General features: G+C 46.5%; 1 protein-coding gene across 1 annotated transcript in view; it reads right to left on the minus strand.

Moving 5' to 3' along the window:
* LOC120049524 (metallophosphoesterase MPPED2) overlaps positions 1 to 19,590 on the minus strand; it is a 197,368-nt gene that overhangs the window by 20,031 nt on the left and 157,747 nt on the right. The gene's annotated exons all lie outside the window — the stretch shown is intronic.

Genomic DNA, 19,590 nt, shown 5'->3' on the forward strand with positions numbered 1-19,590 from the left:
GGAACTGAGTAACATTAAGAAATGCTATAGATGGAAGGAATGCAGTTTGGAAACCTACCAAAAAACAATTAGGCAACAACAAATCCAATCCCTTTTAGACAATTTCCTGGGTAAAACGTTCCACTGCAATAGTGAAGGTGTAAACTTGGCAGTAGAAAATCTTAACAGTATATTTGACCTCAGCTTCTCTATCAAATCAAAAAATCTCAAATAGAAAACCGAAGAAAATGAACAACAATGACAAATGGTTTGATGAAGAATGCAAAAATCTAAGAAAGAAATTGAGAAACCTGTCCAACCAAAAACATAGAGACCCGGAAAACCTGAGTCTACGCCTTCACTATGGTGAATCACTAAAACAATACAGAAATACACTACGGAAAAAGAAGGAACAGCACGTCAGAAATCAGCTCAATGTAATTGAAGAATCCATAGACTCTAACCAATTCTGGGAAAATTGGAAAACACTAAACAAACAACAACACGAAGAATTATCTATCCAAAATGGAGATATATGGGTAAACCACTTCTCCAATCTTTTTGGCTCTATAACAAAGAATAAAGAGCAAAAACATATACATGATCAAATACAAATCCTAGAATCAACTATTAAAGACTACCAGAACCCACTGGATTTTCCAATTACCTTGAATGAGTTACAGGACAAAATAAAAACCCTCCAACCCAAAAAGGCCTGTGGTGTTGATGGTATCCTTAATGAAATGATCAAATATACAGACAACAAATTCCAATTGGCTATACTAAAACTCTTTAACATCGTCCTTAGCTCTGGCATCTTCCCCAATATTTGGAACCAAGGACTGATCACCCCAATCCACAAAAGTGGAGACAAATTTGACCCCAATAACTACCGTGGAATATGCGTCAACAGTAACCTTGGGAAAATACTCTGCATTATCATTAACAGCAGACTCGTACATTTCCTCAATGAAAACAATATACTGAGCAAATGTCAAATTGGCTTTTTACCAAATTACCGTACAACAGACCATGTATTCACCCTACACACCCTAATTGACAACCAAACAAACCAAAACAAAGGCAAAGTCTTCTCATGCTTTGTTGATTTCAAAAAAGCCTTCGACTCAATTTGGCATGAGGGTCTGCTTTTCAAATTGATGGAAAGTGGTGTTGGGGGTAAAACATACGACATTATAAAATCCATGTACACAAACAACAAGTGTGCGGTTAAAATTGGCAAAAAACACACACATTTCTTCACACAGGGTCGTGGGGTGAGACAGGGATGCAGCTTAAGCCCCACCCTCTTCAACATATATATCAACGAATTGGCGCGGGCACTAGAACAGTCTGCAGCACCCGGCCTCACCCTACTAGACTCTGAAGTCAAATGTCTACTGTTTGCTGATGATCTGGTGCTTCTGTCACCAACCAAGGAGGGCCTACAGCAGCACCTAGATCTTCTGCACAGATTCTGTCAGACCTGGGCCCTGACAGTAAGACCAAAATAATGGTATTCCAAAAAAGGTCCAGTCGCCAGGACCACAAATTCCGTCTAGACACTGTTGCGCTAGAGCACACAAAAAACTATACATACCTCGGCCTAAACATCAGCGCCACAGGTAACTTCCACAAAGCTGTGAACGATCTGAGAGACAAGGCAAGAAGGGCATTCTATGCCATCAAAAGGAACATACATTTCAACATACCAATTAGGATCTGGCTAAAAATACTTGAATCAGTCATAGAGCCCATTGCCCTTTATGGTTGTGAGGTCTGGGGTCCGCTCACCAACCAAGACTTCACAAAATGGGACAAACACCAAATTGAGACTCTGCATGCAGAATTCTGCAAAAATATCCTCCGGGTACAACGTAGAACACCAAATAATGCATGCAGAGCAGAATTAGGCCGATACCCACTAATTATCAAAATCCAGAAAAGAGCCGTTAAATTCTACAACCACCTAAAAGGAAGCGATTCCCAAACCTTCCATAACAAAGCCATCACCTACAGAGAGATGAACCTGGAGAAGAGTCCCCTAAGCAAGCTGGTCCTAGGGCTCTGTTCACAAACACAAACACACCCCACAGAGCCCCAGGACAACAGCACAATTAGACCCAACCAAATCATGAGAAAACAAAAAGATAATTACTTGACACATTGGAAAGAATTAACAAAAAAACAGAGCAAACTAGAATGCTATTTGGCCCTAAACAGAGAGTACACAGCGGCAGAATACCTGACCACTGTGACTGACCCAAACTTAAGGAAAGCTTTGACTATGTACAGACTCAGTGAGCATAGCCTTGCTATTGAGAAAGGCCGCCGTAGGCAGACATGGCTCTCAAGAGAAGACAGGCTATGTGCTCACTGCCCACAAAATGAGGTGGAAACTGAGCTGCACTTCCTAACCTCCTGCCCAATGTATGACCATATTAGAGAGACATATTTCCCTCAGATTACACAGATCCACAAAGAATTCGAAAACAAATCCAATTTTGATAAACTCCCATATCTACTGGGTGAAATTCCACAGTGTGCCATCACAGCAGCAAGATTTGTGACCTGTTGCCACAAGAAAAGGGCAACCAGTGAAGAACAAACACCATTGTAAATACAACCCATATTTATGGTTATTTATTTTCCCTTGTGTACTTTAACCATTTGTACATTGTTACAACACTGTATATATATAATATGACATTTGTAATGTCTTTATAGTTTTGAAACTTCTGTATGTGTAATGTTTACTGTTAATTTTTATTGTTTATTTCACTTTTGTATATTATTATTACCTCACTTGCTTTGGCAATGTTAACACATGTTTCCCATGCCAATAAAGCCCCTTGAATTGAATTGAATTGACAGAGAGTGAGAGAGAGAAAGAAAGAGAGAGAAAGAGAGACAGAGACAGAGAGCGAGAGAGAGAAAGAGAGAGAGAGAGAGGAAAGAGATAGATACAGTTTATGTGTGTACAGTGCCTTCAGAAAATATTCACACCCCTTGACCTTTTCCACATTTTGTTGAGTTACAAAGTGTGATTAAAATGGATTTAATTGTCATTTCTTGTCAACGATCTACACAACATACTGTCTGTCAAAGTGGAAGAACACTTCTAAAACATTTGTTTAATGCAAACAGAACAAGTACATTATCTTGATTAGATACGTATTCTTCTCCCTGGGTCAATACATGTTAGAATCACATTTGGCAGCTTTTAAAGCTGTGAGTCATTCTAGGTCTCTAAGAGCTTTGGACACCTGGATTGTACAATATTTGCATATTTATCTTTGAAAAATTCTTCATGCTCTGTCAAATTAGTTGTTGATCATTGCTAGACAGCCATTTTCAAGTCTTGCCATAGATTTTCAAGCCAATTTAAGTCAGATTATTGTCCTGCTGAAAGGTGAATCTCCCAGTGTCTGTTGGAAAGCAGACTGAACCAGGTTTTACTGTAGGATTTTGCCTGTGCTTAGCTCTATTCTGTTTTTTTTAATCCTGAAAAACTCCTTTGCCGATAAAAAGTATACCCATAACATGACGCAGCCACCACCATGCTTGAAAATATGAAGAGTGGTACTCAGTGATGTCTTGCGTTGGATTTGCCCCAAACATAACACTTTGTATTCAGGACAAAAATTAAATTTCTTTGTCACTTTTTTTTCCAGTGTTACGTTAGCGCCTTACTGCAAACAGGATGTATGTTTTGAAAAACAAAATCTGTACTGGCATTCTTTTCACTCTGTCATTTATGTTAATATTGTGGAATAACTGTTGTTGATCCATCCTCAGTTATCTCCTATCACAGCCATTAAAATCCCCATTGGCCTCATGGTGAAATCCCTGAGCGGTTTCCTTTCTCTCCGGCATCTGAGTTAGAAAGGGCGCCTGTGTCTTTGTAGTGTTATTGCACACAGAGTCCATGCAACTTATTATATGACTTGTAAAGCACATTTTTACTCCTGAACTTATTTTGGCTTGCCATAACAAATGGGTTGAATACTTATTGAGTCAAGACATTTCAGCATTTCATTTTTTATGAATAAAGAAAAGAATGTAAAAACATAATTCCACTTTGACATTATGGGGTATTGTGTGTAGATCAGTGACACAACATCTACATGTAATACATTTTATATTCAGGCTGTATGACAACAAAATGTGGAAAAAGTTAAGGGGTGTGAATACTTTCTGACGGCACTGTGTGTGTGTGTGTGTGTGTGTGTGTGTGTGTGTGTGTGTGTGTGTGTGTGTGTGTGTGTGTGTGTGTGTGTGTGAAAGAGAGAGGTGGAGGTAGCGGGAGAGGAAGGAGAGAGAGAGACAGAGAGATGGTGGCTGGGGGAATAAAATGAGAGAGGACAGGATCAGACTGTAGCTGTCTCAGTGGACCAGCCATCATTAGAAGCAGCAGCCCCCCTCCCTCCCTCCCCAGAGAGATCCCTGCTCTCAGCACAGAGCAGCATGCAGGATTCAACCAGACACAGACATCAAAGGCCATCCTCCCTGAGAGTGTGTGTAGTATGAGAAGGAGTGTGGAAGAATGTTTGTGTGTGTGTGTGTGTGTGTGTGTGTGTGTGTGTGTGTGTGTGTGTGTGTGTGTGTGTGTGTGTGTGTGTGTGTGTGTGTGTGTGTGTGAGAGAGAGAGCACTGTTCATTTTTTATTTCCCTTTTGTTTCTTGTCTATTTCACTTGCTTTGGCAATGTAAACATATGTTTCCCATGCCAATTCTTTGAATTGAAATTGAATTGAGCGAGAGAGAGAGAGACAGAGTGGGAGGAAGAGTGTATATGAGTTTGTGATTGAGAGAGAGGATCTGTGTGTGTGACTAAGCAAGGCCTCACTGACACTGACTGAAATATTCAGTGCTGCGGGCTAGAGGCCAGTGTGTGACACATGTGGGTTACAGAGTGGAGCGGGGGGGTTAGAACCCTTAACCTCTCCCTCTGAAGGGTCCGGGACCCCCGTTAAACATTTAACCAGCGCTACACTGATCCAAGACACTAACAACAGACAGGGAGATAGGAGTGGATTACTGCTCCAAGACACTAACAACAGACAGGGAGATAGGAGTGGATTACTGCTCCAAGACACTAACAACATACAGGGAGATAGGAGTGGATTACTGCTCCAAGACACTAACAACATACAGGGAGATAGGAGTGGATTACTGCTCCAAGACACTAACAACAGACAGGGAGATAGGAGTGGATTACTGCTCCAAGACACTAACAACAGACATGGAGATAGGAGTGGATTACTGCTCCTAGACACTAACAACAGACAGGGAGATAGGAGTGGATTACTGCTCCTAGACACTAACAACAGACAGGGAGATAGGAGTGGATTACTGCTCCAAGACACTAACAACAGACAGGGAGATAGGAGTGGATTACTGCTCCAAGACACTAACAACAGACAGGGAGATAGGAGTGGATTACTGCTCCTAGACACTAACAACAGACAGGGAGATAGGAGTGGATTACTGCTCCAAGACACTAACAACAGACAGGGAGATAGGAGTGGATTACTAAAGGGAACTGCAGTATTCTATCACAACTGGCCACAGAGTTTCAGAGTATCCCGTCTTGTGCAATGAGAACGTTTATTTGAAGTAACGTGCAGTTACTGTTTTTGTCTTGAACACTCTGGGTCTACCTGAAATTAACATCAGGTTTCACAAAAGCCTGGTGTTCTTCAGCTTCGAATAGAGGCCATGCCTTTGATGGGAAGAGATATTGTCCCATTACAATCTGTACAGGATATAGTAATGTAGGCAAAGAGCTCCATACAGGTCTTTCTCAATCAGGAATCAGTGTGTGTGTGTGTGAGAGAGAGAGAGACAAAGGCCCTGTGTGTCTGACCCTGGTTTCATTCTGTAGTGTCTGCAGATCTCAGAGAGCTCTATGGGAACAGAGATGTGTGGAGGGAACAGAGATCTCTATGGGAACAGAGATGTGTGGAGGGAACAGAGATCTCTATAGGAACAAAGATGTGTGGAGGGAACAGAGATGTGTGGAGGGAACAGAGAGCTCTATGGGAACAGAGATGTGTGGAGGGAACAGAGAGCTCTATGGGAACAGAGATGTGTGGAGGGAACAGAGAGCTCTATGGGAACAGAGATGTGTGGAGGGAACAGAGAGCTCTATGGGAACAGAGATGTGTGGAGGGAACAGAGAGCTCTATGGGAACAGAGATGTGTGGAGGGAACAGAGATCTCTATGGGAACAGAGATGTGTGGAGGGAACAGAGATCTCTATGGGAACAGAGATGTGTGGAGGGAACAGAGATCTCTATGGAAACAGAGATGTGTGGAGGGAACAGAGATCTCTATGGGAACAGAGATGTGTGGAGGGAACAGAGATCTCTATGGGAACAGAAATGTGTGGAGGGAACAGAGATCTCTATGGGAACAGAGATGTGTGGAGGGAACAGAGATCTCTATGGGAACAGAGATGTGTGGAGGGAACAGAGATGTGTGGAGGGAACAGAGATCTCTATGGGAACAGAGATGTGTGGAGGGAACAGAGATGTGTGGAGGGAACAGAGATCTCTATGGGAACAGAGATGTGTGGAGGGAACAGAGAGCTCTATGGGAACAGAGATGTGTGGAGGGAACAGAGATCTCTATGGGAACAGAGATGTGTGGAGGGAACAGAGATGTGTGGAGGGAACAGAGATCTCTATGGGAACAGAGATGTGTGGAGGGAACAGAGATCTCTATGGGAACAGAGATGTGTGGAGGGAACAGAGATCTCTATGGGAACAGAGATGTGTGGAGGGAACAGAGATGTGTGGAGGGAACAGAGAGCTCTATGGGAACAGAGATGTGTGGAGGGAACAGAGAGCTCTATGGGAACAGAGATGTGTGGAGGGAACAGAGAGCTCTATGGGAACAGAGATGTGTGGAGGGAACAGAGATCTCTATGGGAACAGAGATGTGTGGAGGGAACAGAGATGTGTGGAGGGAACAGAGATCTCTATGGGAACAGAGATGTGTGGAGGGAACAGAGATCTCTATGGGAACAGAGATGTGTGGAGGGAACAGAGATCTCTATGGGAACAGAGATGTGTGGAGGGAACAGAGATGTGTGGAGGGAACAGAGAGCTCTATGGGAACAGAGATGTGTGGAGGGAACAGAGAGCTCTATGGGAACAGAGATGTGTGGAGGGAACAGAGATCTCTATGGGAACAGAGATGTGTGGAGGGAACAGAGATCTCTATGGGAACAGAGATGTGTGGAGGGAACAGAGATCTCTATGGGAACAGAGATGTGTGGAGGGAACAGAGATCTCTATGGGAACAGAGATGTGTGGAGGGAACAGAGAGCTCTATGGGAACAGAGATGTGTGGAGGGAACAGAGATCTCTATGGGAACAGAGATGTGTGGAGGGAACAGAGATCTCTATGGGAACAGAGATGTGTGGAGGGAACAGAGAGCTCTATGGGAACAGAGATGTGTGGAGGGAACAGAGAGCTCTATGGGAACAGAGATGTGTGGAGGGAACAGAGATCTCTATGGGAACAGAGATGTGTGGAGGGAACAGAGATCTCTATGGAAACAGAGATGTGTGGAGGGAACAGAGATCTCTATGGGAACAGAGATGTGTGGAGGGAACAGAGATCTCTATGGGAACAGAGATGTGTGGAGGGAACAGAGATCTCTATGGGAACAGAGATGTGTGGAGGGAACAGAGATGTGTGGAGGGAACAGAGATCTCTATGGGAACAGAGATGTGTGGAGGGAACAGAGATGTGTGGAGGGAACAGAGATGTGTGGAGGGAACAGAGATCTCTATGGGAACAGAGATGTGTGGAGGGAACATAGAGCTCTATGGAAACAGAGATGTGTGGAGGGAACAGAGAGCTCTATGGGAACAGAGATGTGTGGAGGGAACAGAGATCTCTATGGGAACAGAGATGTGTGGAGGGAACAGAGATGTGTGGAGGGAACAGAGATGTGTGGAGGGAACAGAGATCTCTATGGGAACAGAGATGTGTGGAGGGAACATAGAGCTCTATGGAAACAGAGATGTGTGGAGGTAACAGAGATCTCTATGGGAACAGAGATGTGTGGAGGGAACAGAGATGTGTGGAGGGAACAGAGATCTCTATGGGAACAGAGATGTGTGGAGGGAACAGAGATGTGTGGAGGGAACAGAGATGTGTGGAGGGAACAGAGATCTCTATGGGAACAGAGATGTGTGGAGGGAACAGAGATCTCTATGGGAACAGAGATGTGTGGAGGGAACAGAGAGCTCTATGGGAACAGAGATGTGTGGAGGGAACAGAGATGTGTGGAGGGAACAGAGATCTCTATGGGAACAGAGATGTGTGGAGGGAACAGAGAGCTCTATGGGAACAGAGATGTGTGGAGGGAACAGAGATCTCTATGGGAACAGAGATGTGTGGAGGGAACAGAGAGCTCTATGGGAACAGAGATGTGTGGAGGGAACAGAGAGCTCTATGGGAACAGAGATGTGTGGAGGGAACAGAGAGCTCTATGGGAACAGAGATGTGTGGAGGGAACAGAGATCTCTATGGGAACAGAGATGTGTGGAGGGAACAGAGATCTCTATGGGAACAGAGATGTGTGGAGGGAACAGAGATCTCTATGGGAACAGAGATGTGTGGAGGGAACAGAGATCTCTATGGGAACAGAGATGTGTGGAGGGAACAGAGATCTCTATGGGAACAGAGATGTGTGGAGGGAACAGAGATGTGTGGAGGGAACAGAGAGCTCTATGGGAACAGAGATGTGTGGAGGGAACAGAGATCTCTATGGGAACAGAGATGTGTAGAGGGAACAGAGATCTCTATGGGAACAGAAATGTGTGGAGGGAACAGAGATCTCTATGGGAACAGAGATGTGTGGAGGGAACAGAGATCTCTATGGGAACAGAGATGTGTGGAGGGAACAGAGATGTGTGGAGGGAACAGAGATCTTTATGGGAACAGAGATGTGTGGAGGGAACAGAGATCTCTATGGGAACAGAGATGTGTGTGTAAATGAGAACGTGGCACCAGGGCACTTTGAAATATGGATCTGACAGGAAGCCACACAGCCAGGCCCAGGAGAAACCTGAGAGGCCTCTGATAAAGAGAGGGGAGGGGGAGTCAGCACAGGAAGGCCCATTCAGAGAGCTCTGTCTGGGGCCTGGGCCAGGGGCCAGGGCTCATTCAACCCGCCCGGAGAACCAGGGCTAGAGCTCCCATTACCTGGCCTCCACCCCAGCCGCCCTCACCCCCATCCCCTGGTTCGTGAACTTGATCCCTGAGAACAATGAACATGAGGGAGGGGGGTAGATGGAAGGTGGGGATTGACAGGATAATTTCTCTGTGAAATAACTGAGCTTGCTTGAGTGACACCCATAGACTGACAATACAAACACCCACACACATCTTCCTCCAGCACCGCCACCTTCCTCCAGCATGACAACAGAGACCATGTATTGACTGAGACACACATCATCCTCCAGCATGACAACAGAGACCATGTATTGACTGAGACACACATCATCCTCCAGCATGACAACAGAGACCATGTATTGACTGAGACACACATCTTCCTCCAGCATGACAACAGAGACCATGTATTGACTGAGACACACATCTTCCTCCAGCATGACAACAGAGACCATGTATTGACTGAGACACACATCTTCCTCCAGCACGACAACAGAGACCATGTATTGACTGAGACACACATCTTCCTCCAGCACGACAACAGAGACCATGTATTGACTGAGACACACATCTTCCTCCAGCATGACAACAGAGACCATGTATTGACTGAGACACACATCTTCCTCCAGCATGACAACAGAGACCATGTATTGACTGAGACACACATCTTCCTCCAGCATGACAACAGAGACCATGTATTGACTGAGACACACATCTTCCTCCAGCACGACAACAGAGACCATGTATTGACTGAGACACACATCTTCCTCCAACATGACAACAGAGACCATGTATTGACTGAGACACACATCTTCCTCCAGCACGACAACAGAGACCATGTATTGACTGAGACACACATCTTCCTCCAACATGACAACAGAGACCATGTATTGACTGAGACACACATCTTCCTCCAGCATGACAACAGAGACCATGTATTGACTGAGACACACATCATCCTCCAGCATGACAACAGAGACCATGTATTGACTGAGACACACATCTTCCTCCAGCACGACAACAGAGACCATGTATTGACTGAGACACACATCATCCTCCAGCATGACAACAGAGACCATGTATTGACTGAGACACACATCTTCCTCCAGCACGACAACAGAGACCATGTATTGACTGAGACACAAATCTTCCTCCAACACGACAACAGAGACCATGTATTGACTGAGACACACATCTTCCTCCAACATGACAACAGAGACCATGTATTGACTGAGACACACATCTTCCTCCAGCACGACAACAGAGACCATGTATTGACTGAGACACACATCTTCCTCCAGCACGACAACAGAGACCATGTATTGACTGAGACACACATCTTCCTCCAGCACGACAACAGAGACCATGTATTGACTGAGACACACATCTTCCTCCAGCACGACAACAGAGACCATGTATTGACTGAGACACACATCTTCCTCCAGCACGACAACAGAGACCATGTATTGACTGTATTGACTGAGGCAGTCAGTCTGTTGTGTCTGTTCTCAGAAGCCTGAAACATGAAAAGGTGATTTGTAACTATTTGAAGTTGACATTCCATCTTTCTTCAGCCCTGGCTGAACGCAGGAGGAACTGGCCATTCACAATCAAGTAAAAGAAATCTCTCTCTTTCTCTTTCATTATTTCAATTCCTCCTCTTTACATTCTCCAGCTCTGAGTGTATTTCAATATATAAATCATTGTGCCGGGTTCGGAACAGTAGCCACCCAAACAGCTCCTAACACGTTATGTAGTACAATGACAATTCAACTGAAGGATGGAAGGGGTGTGAGGAATATGAGAGAGAGAAATGTGAGGAATGAGAGAAGTGTGAGGAATGAGAGAGTGAGATAGAGCGAGGAATGAGAGAGAGAGAGAGAAGAATGAGACAGAGAGATAGAGCGAGGAATGAGAGAGAGAGAGAGAGAGAGAGAGGAATGAGAGAGAGAGAGAGAGAGGAATGAGAGAGAGAGAGAGAGAGGAATGAGAGAGAGAGATAGAGCGAGGAATGAGAGAGAGAGAGAGAGGAATGAGAGAAGTGTGAGGAATGAGAGAGTGAGATAGAGCGAGGAATGAGAGAGAGAGAGAGAGAGAGAGAGAGAAGTCATGCAGAAGAACGGCTCCTGACTTGTTATAACTTTTTGGTTGTTAAGAGCGAGATTGACACGATTAAATTAGCAAAAAAATGTATAGGTAATCAAATTGTACAACTGAAGATCGACACAGGAGAAAAAGATTGACAGAGAGTGAGTTAAAAGACCAATCTTCATCGTGATAGCTAGTCAAATTCAAATCTGTCAGCTAGTTTACCGTCTAGCGCGCCAACTGTTTACGGGTGGTAACCATAGCAACATGGCCACTGAGGCAGCGCCAGCAGCAGCAGAGACTGAGAGACTTCCCCCCCTTTTTTTGAATACCCAGCAGAAATCAAATCAGAGAAAGGAAGAATCAATTTTAAACACAGAATTCTGAGGGAGAACCCAGAAACGTTGTTTGCCGACTGCTCACAAAACAGGACTGTTACAAACCTGTTATTTTACACAGACCGCACTACTGCCTGGCATACAGCTGGAACCAGGCATTTCAGCTATACCACAAAAAAAGGCATCTGCAAAGGAAGGCGATAAGGACCAGGAAAACAGGTTTCTGACGGTAAACATGTATCAGAACGGCACTGTCATGGTCCAGGACATAAAGACCAGTACTGTCATGGTCCAGGGCATAAAGACCAGCACTGTCATGGTCCAGGGCTTAAAGACCAGTACTGTCATGGTCCAGGGCTTAAAGACCAGCACTGTCATGGTCCAGGGCATAAAGACCAGCACTGTCATGGTCCAGGGCTTAAAGACCAGTACTGTCATGGTCCAGGGCTTAAAGACCAGCACTGTCATGGTCCAGGGCATAAAGACCAGCACTGTCATGGTCCAGGGCTTAAAGACCAGCACTGTCATGGTCCAGGACATAAAGACCAGTACTGTCATGGTCCAGGACATAAAGACCAGTACTGTCATGGTCCAGGACATAAAGACCAGTACTGTCATGGTCCAGGGCATAAAGACCAGTACTGTCATGGTCCAGGGCATAAAGACCAGCACTGTCATGGTCCAGGGCTTAAAGACCAGCACTGTCATGGTCCAGGACATAAAGACCAGTACTGTCATGGTCCAGGACATAAAGACCAGTACTGTCATGGTCCAGGACATAAAGACCAGTACTGTCATGGTCCAGGACATAAAGACCAGTACTGTCATGGTCCAGGACATAAAGACCAGTACTGTCATGGTCCAGGGCATAAAGACCAGCACTGTCATGGTCCAGGGCTTAAAGACCAGCACTGTCATGGTCCAGGACATAAAGACCAGTACTGTCATGGTCCAGGACATAAAGACCAGTACTGTCATGGTCCAGGACATAAAGACCAGTACTGTCATGGTCCAGGACATAAAGACCAGTACTGTCATGGTCCAGGGCATAAAGACCAGTACTGTCATGGTCCAGGACATAAAGACCAGTACTGTCATGGTCCAGGACATAAAGACCAGTACTGTCATGGTCCAGGGCATAAAGACCAGTACTGTCATGGTCCAGGACATAAAGACCAGTACTGTCATGGTCCAGGACATAAAGACCAGTACTGTCATGGTCCAGGGCTTAAAGACCAGTACTGTCATGGTCCAGGACATAAAGACCAGTACTGTCATGGTCCAGGACATAAAGACCAGTACTGTCATGGTCCAGGACATAAAGACCAGTACTGTCATGGTCCAGGACATAAAGACCAGTACTGTCATGGTCCAGGACATAAAGACCAGTACTGTCATGGTCCAGGACATAAAGACCAGTACTGTCATGGTCCAGGGCTTAAAGACCAGTACTGTCATGGTCCAGGACATAAAGACCAGTACTGTCATGGTCCAGGGCATAAAGACCAGTACTGTCATGGTCCAGGACATAAAGACCAGTACTGTCATGGTCCAGGGCATAAAGACCAGTACTGTCATGGTCCAGGACATAAAGACCAGTACTGTCATGGTCCAGGGCATAAAGACCAGTACTGTCATGGTCCAGGACATAAAGACCAGTACTGTCATGGTCCAGGGCATAAAGACCAGTACTGTCATGGTCCAGGACATAAAGACCAGTACTGTCATGGTCCAGGGCTTAAAGACCAGTACTGTCATGGTCCAGGGCTTAAAGACCAGTACTGTCATGGTCCAGGACATAAAGACCAGTACTGTCATGGTCCAGGACATAAAGACCAGTACTGTCATGGTCCAGGGCTTAAAGACCAGTACTGTCATGGTCCAGGACATAAAGACCAGTACTGTCATGGTCCAGGGCATAAAGACCAGTACTGTCATGGTCCAGGACATAAAGACCAGTACTGTCATGGTCCAGGGCATAAAGACCAGTACTGTCATGGTCCAGGACATAAAGACCAGTACTGTCATGGTCCAGGGCATAAAGACCAGTACTGTCATGGTCCAGGACATAAAGACCAGTACTGTCATGGTCCAGGGCATAAAGACCAGTACTGTCATGGTCCAGGACATAAAGACCAGTACTGTCATGGTCCAGGGCTTAAAGACCAGTACTGTCATGGTCCAGGGCTTAAAGACCAGTACTGTCATGGTCCAGGGCATAAAGACCAGCACTGTCATGGTCCAGGGCTTAAAGACCAGTACTGTCATGGTCCAGGGCTTAAAGACCAGTACTGTCATGGTCCAGGGCATAAAGACCAGTACTGTCATGGTCCAGGACATAAAGACCAGTACTGTCATGGTCCAGGGCTTAAAGACCAGTACTGTCATGGTCCAGGACATAAAGACCAGTACTGTCATGGTCCAGGGCATAAAGACCAGTACTGTCATGGTCCAGGACATAAAGACCAGTACTGTCATGGTCCAGGGCATAAAGACCAGTACTGTCATGGTCCAGGACATAAAGACCAGTACTGTCATGGTCCAGGGCATAAAGACCAGTACTGTCATGGTCCAGGACATAAAGACCAGTACTGTCATGGTCCAGGGCATAAAGACCAGTACTGTCATGGTCCAGGACATAAAGACCAGTACTGTCATGGTCCAGGGCATAAAGACCAGTACTGTCATGGTCCAGGACATAAAGACCAGTACTGTCATGGTCCAGGGCATAAAGACCAGTACTGTCATGGTCCAGGACATAAAGACCAGTACTGTCATGGTCCAGGGCATAAAGACCAGTACTGTCATGGTCCAGGACATAAAGACCAGCACTGTCATGGTCCAGGGCTTAAAGACCAGTACTGTCATGGTCCAGGGCATAAAGACCAGTACTGTCATGGTCCAGGACATAAAGACCAGTACTGTCATGGTCCAGGGCATAAAGACCAGTACTGTCATGGTCCAGGGCATAAAGACCAGTACTGTCATGGTCCAGGGCATAAAGACCAGTACTGTCATGGTCCAGGGCATAAAGACCAGTACTGTCATGGTCCAGGGCATAAAGACCAGTACTGTCATGGTCCAGGACATAAAGACCAGTACTGTCATGGTCCAGGGCATAAAGACCAGTACTGTCATGGTCCAGGGCATAAAGACCAGTACTGTCATGGTCCAGGGCATAAAGACCAGTACTGTCATGGTCCAGGGCATAAAGACCAGTACTGTCATGGTCCAGGGCATAAAGACCAGTACTGTCATGGTCCAAGACATAAAGACCAGTACTGTCATGGTCCAGGGCATAAAGACCAGTACTGTCATGGTCCAGGGCTTAAAGACCAGTACTGTCATGGTCCAGGACATAAAGACCAGCACTGTCATGGTCCAGGACATAAAGACCAGTACTGTCATGGTCCAGGGCATAAAGACCAGTACTGTCATGGTCCAGGACATAAAGACCAGTACTGTCATGGTCCAGGACATAAAGACCAGCACTGTCATGGTCCAGGACATAAAGACCAGTACTGTCATGGTCCAGGGCATAAAGACCAGTACTGTCATGGTCCAGGGCTTAAAGACCAGTACTGTCATGGTCCAGGGCATAAAGACCAGCACTGTCATGGTCCAGGACATAAAGACCAGCACTGTCATGGTCCAGGACATAAAGACCAGTACTGTCATGGTCCAGGACATAAAGACCAGCACTGTCATGGTCCAGGACATAAAGACCAGTACTGTCATGGTCCAGGACATAAAGACCAGTACTGTCATGGTCCAGGGCATAAAGACCAGTACTGTCATGGTCCAGGACATAAAGACCAGTACTGTCATGGTCCAGGACATAAAGACCAGCACTGTCATGGTCCAGGACATAAAGACCAGCACTGTCATGGTCCAGGGCAGTGAGGCTGCACTCAGCTCTGTTGTGCAGGACTTCCCCACCCTAACGAAGATAGCGGAATGCAAAAGAGAAAAGGACAGCACCCCGACCTCTCCCCTCACCTCAGGCACCCCAACAGCAGCACTATCCTCCCCCCTGCCTGCCTACAACCACCAGAGCCAAGACCACACTACCATCAGCCTGCTGAGAGACAGGCTGGCTCTGTTAGAGGTATGTGTTACTGAGCTGAAGGAGCAGCCACCCAGCTACACCACCTCCAGCCCAGACACAGAGCTTCTACAGGACCAGATCAACCAGTGCAGGACCCAGCTGGAGAACTCTGTCCAGGAGCTGAGAGAGAGTCTTACCACAGCTCTGGAGGAGGTAAAGGCCACCGTGAGGAGAGAGCTTTACCACAGCTCTGGAGGAGGTAAAGGCCACCGTGAGGAGAGAGTCTTACCACAGCTCTTGAGGAGGTAAAGGCCACCGTGAGGAGAGAGTCTTACCACAGCTCTTGAGGAGGTAAAGGTCACCATGAAGAGAGAGTCTTACCACAGCTCTGGAGGAGGTAAAGGCCACCGTGAGGAGAGAGCTTTACCACAGCGCTGGAGGAGGTAAAGGCCACCGTGAGGAGAGAGTCTTACCACAGCGCTGGAGGAGGTAAAGGCCACCGTGAGGAGAGAGTCTTACCACAGCTCTTGAGGAGGTAAAGGTCACCGTGAGGAGAGAGTCTTACCACAGCGCTGGAGGAGGTAAAGGCCACCGTGAGGAGAGAGTCTTACCACAGCGCTGGAGGAGGTAAAGGCCACCGTGAGGAGAGAGTCTTACCACAGCGCTGGAGGAGGTAAAGGCCACCGTGAGGAGAGAGCTTTACCACAGCGCTGGAGGAGGTAAAGGTCACCATGAAGAGAGAGTCTTACCACAGCGCTGGAGGAGGTAAAGGCCACCGTGAGGAGAGAGTCTTACCACAGCTCTTGAGGAGGTAAAGGCCACCGTGAAGAGAGAGTCTTACCACAGCGCTGGAGGAGGTAAAGGTCACCGTGAGGAGAGAGTCTTACCACAGCGCTGGAGGAGGTAAAGGCCACCGTGAGGAGAGAGTCTTACCACAGCGCTGGAGGAGGTAAAGGTCACCATGAGGAGAGAGTCTTACCACAGCGCTGGAGGAGGTAAAGGTCACCATGAAGAGAGAGTCTTACCACAGCTCTTGAGGTGGTAAAGGTCACCATGAGGAGAGAGTCTTACCACAGCTCTTGAGGAGGTAAAGGTCACCATGAGGAGAGAGTCTTACCACAGCTCTTGAGGAGGTAAAGGTCACCATGAGGAGAGAGTCTTAACACAGCTCTGGAGGAGGTAAAGGCCACCATGAGGAGAGAGCTGGTGCAGGTAAAGGAGGAGATGGAAAAGGAGTTGTCTGTCATCAAGAGAGTGCTACAGCACAGAGAGCAGACTGTAGAGACTCCTAGAGAGAAGCTGCAGCCCCTCACCACCCCTAACAACCCCCCCCCCCCCCCCCATACCGACAACACTTCACCCACACCCCCAGTCAACAAGGAGACTCACATGGGGACACCTACTACAGAGAGAAGCTCTCTGGCCCCCCCTGACACACCCCTCCATGTACACAGGCCCTGTGTACTCCAGCCCCAGGCCGTAAACGCACTAATCTGGTAAAACCAGACACAAGGTGTGCAAAATATGGTGCCCAAAAACACAGGATGCACTCCACATCCTGTCCCAGCCTGACTTTGGCACACCAGGCCACATTATTATTCACACCGGCACCAACAACCTGCGAGAGGAGCAGGAGAGAGTAGGCAGCCTGGTCAACAGCGTAGCAGAGAGAGGAGCAGGAGAGAGTAGGCAGCCTGGTCAACAGCGTAGCAGAGAGAGGAGCAGGAGAGAGTAGGCAGCCTGGTCAACAGCGTAGCAGAGAGAGGAGCAGGAGAGAGTAGGCAGCCTGGTCAACAGAGTAGCAGAGAGAGGAGCAGGAGAGAGTAGGCAGCCTGGTCAACAGCGTAGCAGAGAGAGGAGCAGGAGAGAGTAGGCAGCCTGGTCAACAGAGTAGCAGAGAGAGGAGCAGGAGAGAGTAGGCAGCCTGGTCAACAGCGTAGCAGAGAGAGGAGCAGGAGAGAGTAGGCAGCCTGGTCAACAGCGTAGCAGAGAGAGGAGCAGGAGAGAGTAGGCAGCCTGGTCAACAGCGTAGCAGAGAGAGGAGCAGGAGAGAGTAGGCAGCCTGGTCAACAGCGTAGCAGAGAGAGGAGCAGGAGAGAGTAGGCAGCCTGGTCAACAGAGTAGCAGAGAGGGCCTCTGAGGGGTTCCCCAACTCCCACATCACCATCTCCACTCTGCTACCCCGCAAAGACTTTCATCCCCGTACCATTCAGAAAGTCAACGCTGACATCACCAGAGGGTGTGGCCTACTCCCGAACGTGCACGTTGCTCACCACCCAACAATCACCCCAGAGTATCTGCACGACCACTCCCACCTGAGGAAGCAGACAGTAGGGATGTTTGCCAAGTCTCTAAAGGACGTGGCACTTGGTAGACAAACACCCCAACCTGGGGAAGATTTTCTGTAGTAATATAAATGTAAGAGTTCTAAACTTCCTTAATAAGCACAATGTCTTGAGTAAAAGCCAAATTGGATTTATACCAAAACATCGCACAACTGATCATATTTACACCTTACACACCCTGATAGATAAACATGTCCACCAAAATAATACCAAAATATACGCTTGCTTTATCGACTTCCAAAAAGCATTTGATTCTATTTGGCATACAGGACTGTTCTACAAAGTTATTGAAAGTGGTGTAGGGGGTAAAACATATGACATAATTAAATCAATGTATACTGGCAATACGTGCAGCATTAAAATTGGCAAGAAAAGAACAGAATTCTTTAACCAGGGGCGGGGCCTTCGTCAGGGTTGCAATCTGAGCCCTGCACTCTTCAATATTTACATCAACGAATTGGCCACTATTCTAGAAAAATCCTCAGCCCCTGGTGTTAGTCTCCACAATTCAGAAGCTAAATGCCTACTCTTCGCAGATGACCTATGCCTGCTGTCACCCACAGCACATGGCCTACAGCAGAGCCTGTACCTGCTAGAGCAGTACTGCCAGACCTGGGCCCTGGGAGTAAACCCCAAAAAGACTAAAATAATGATTTTCCAGAGAAGATCCAGATCTCAGGGAATTAGACCAAAGTTCTCAATTGGTACAAAATATATAGAGTACTGCACACACTACAATTACTTAGGTTTAAAAATAAGCTCAACTGGACACCTTAATGAGGCAGTGAATGAACTGAGAGAGAAAGCACACAGGGCATTCAACGCCATTAAAAAGCTAATTCAAATTGAAATACCTATTCAAATTTGGCGAAAACTAATTAAATATGTGATTGAACCAATTGCACTTTATGGCAGCGAGGTGTGGGGTCCACTTGCAAAACAAGATTTCATCAAATGGGACAAACACCCCATTGAAACCCTGCATGCAGAGATGCAAGATTGTAAGATTATCAGAATTAGGCCAATATCCACTAATAATAAAAACTCAAAAAAGAGCAATTCAGTTTTGGAAACATCTAAAATACAGTGACCCCCTCTCATATCATTACCAAGCCCTGCAATGCCAAGAGATGAGCAAAGAAAAGAGTCCCCTCATCCAGCTGGTCCTGGGGCTGAGTTCACAAACCTGTTCTACTAACACACTGAAGCCTCAGGACCAGAACATCCAATCAATCAGGATAAACCAAATTACAACACAGTCAAAACAAAACTATATTGCTTATTGGGAAACACAAGCACAAACACAAAGCAAAATGCAGTGCTATCTGGCCCTAAATCGACAGTACACTGTGGCTAAATATTTGACCATGGTTACTGATCAAAACCTTAGAAAAACCTTGACAAAGTACAGGCTCAGTGAGCACAGCCTTGCCATTGAGAAGGGTAGACCAGGAAAACCTGGCTCCCTGTAGAGGAAAGGCTGTGCAACCACTGCACAACAGCAGAACCTGAGACGGAGCTGCATTTCCTGACAAAATGTAAAAAATAAAACAATTAGAGAGTGTAATTTCCCCAAATTTTCCCCAAGTTTCAAAGACCTC

Source organism: Salvelinus namaycush, chromosome 1 (assembly GCF_016432855.1).
Source record: "Salvelinus namaycush isolate Seneca chromosome 1, SaNama_1.0, whole genome shotgun sequence".
In the NCBI taxonomy this organism is placed as follows: Eukaryota; Metazoa; Chordata; class Actinopteri; order Salmoniformes; family Salmonidae; genus Salvelinus; species Salvelinus namaycush.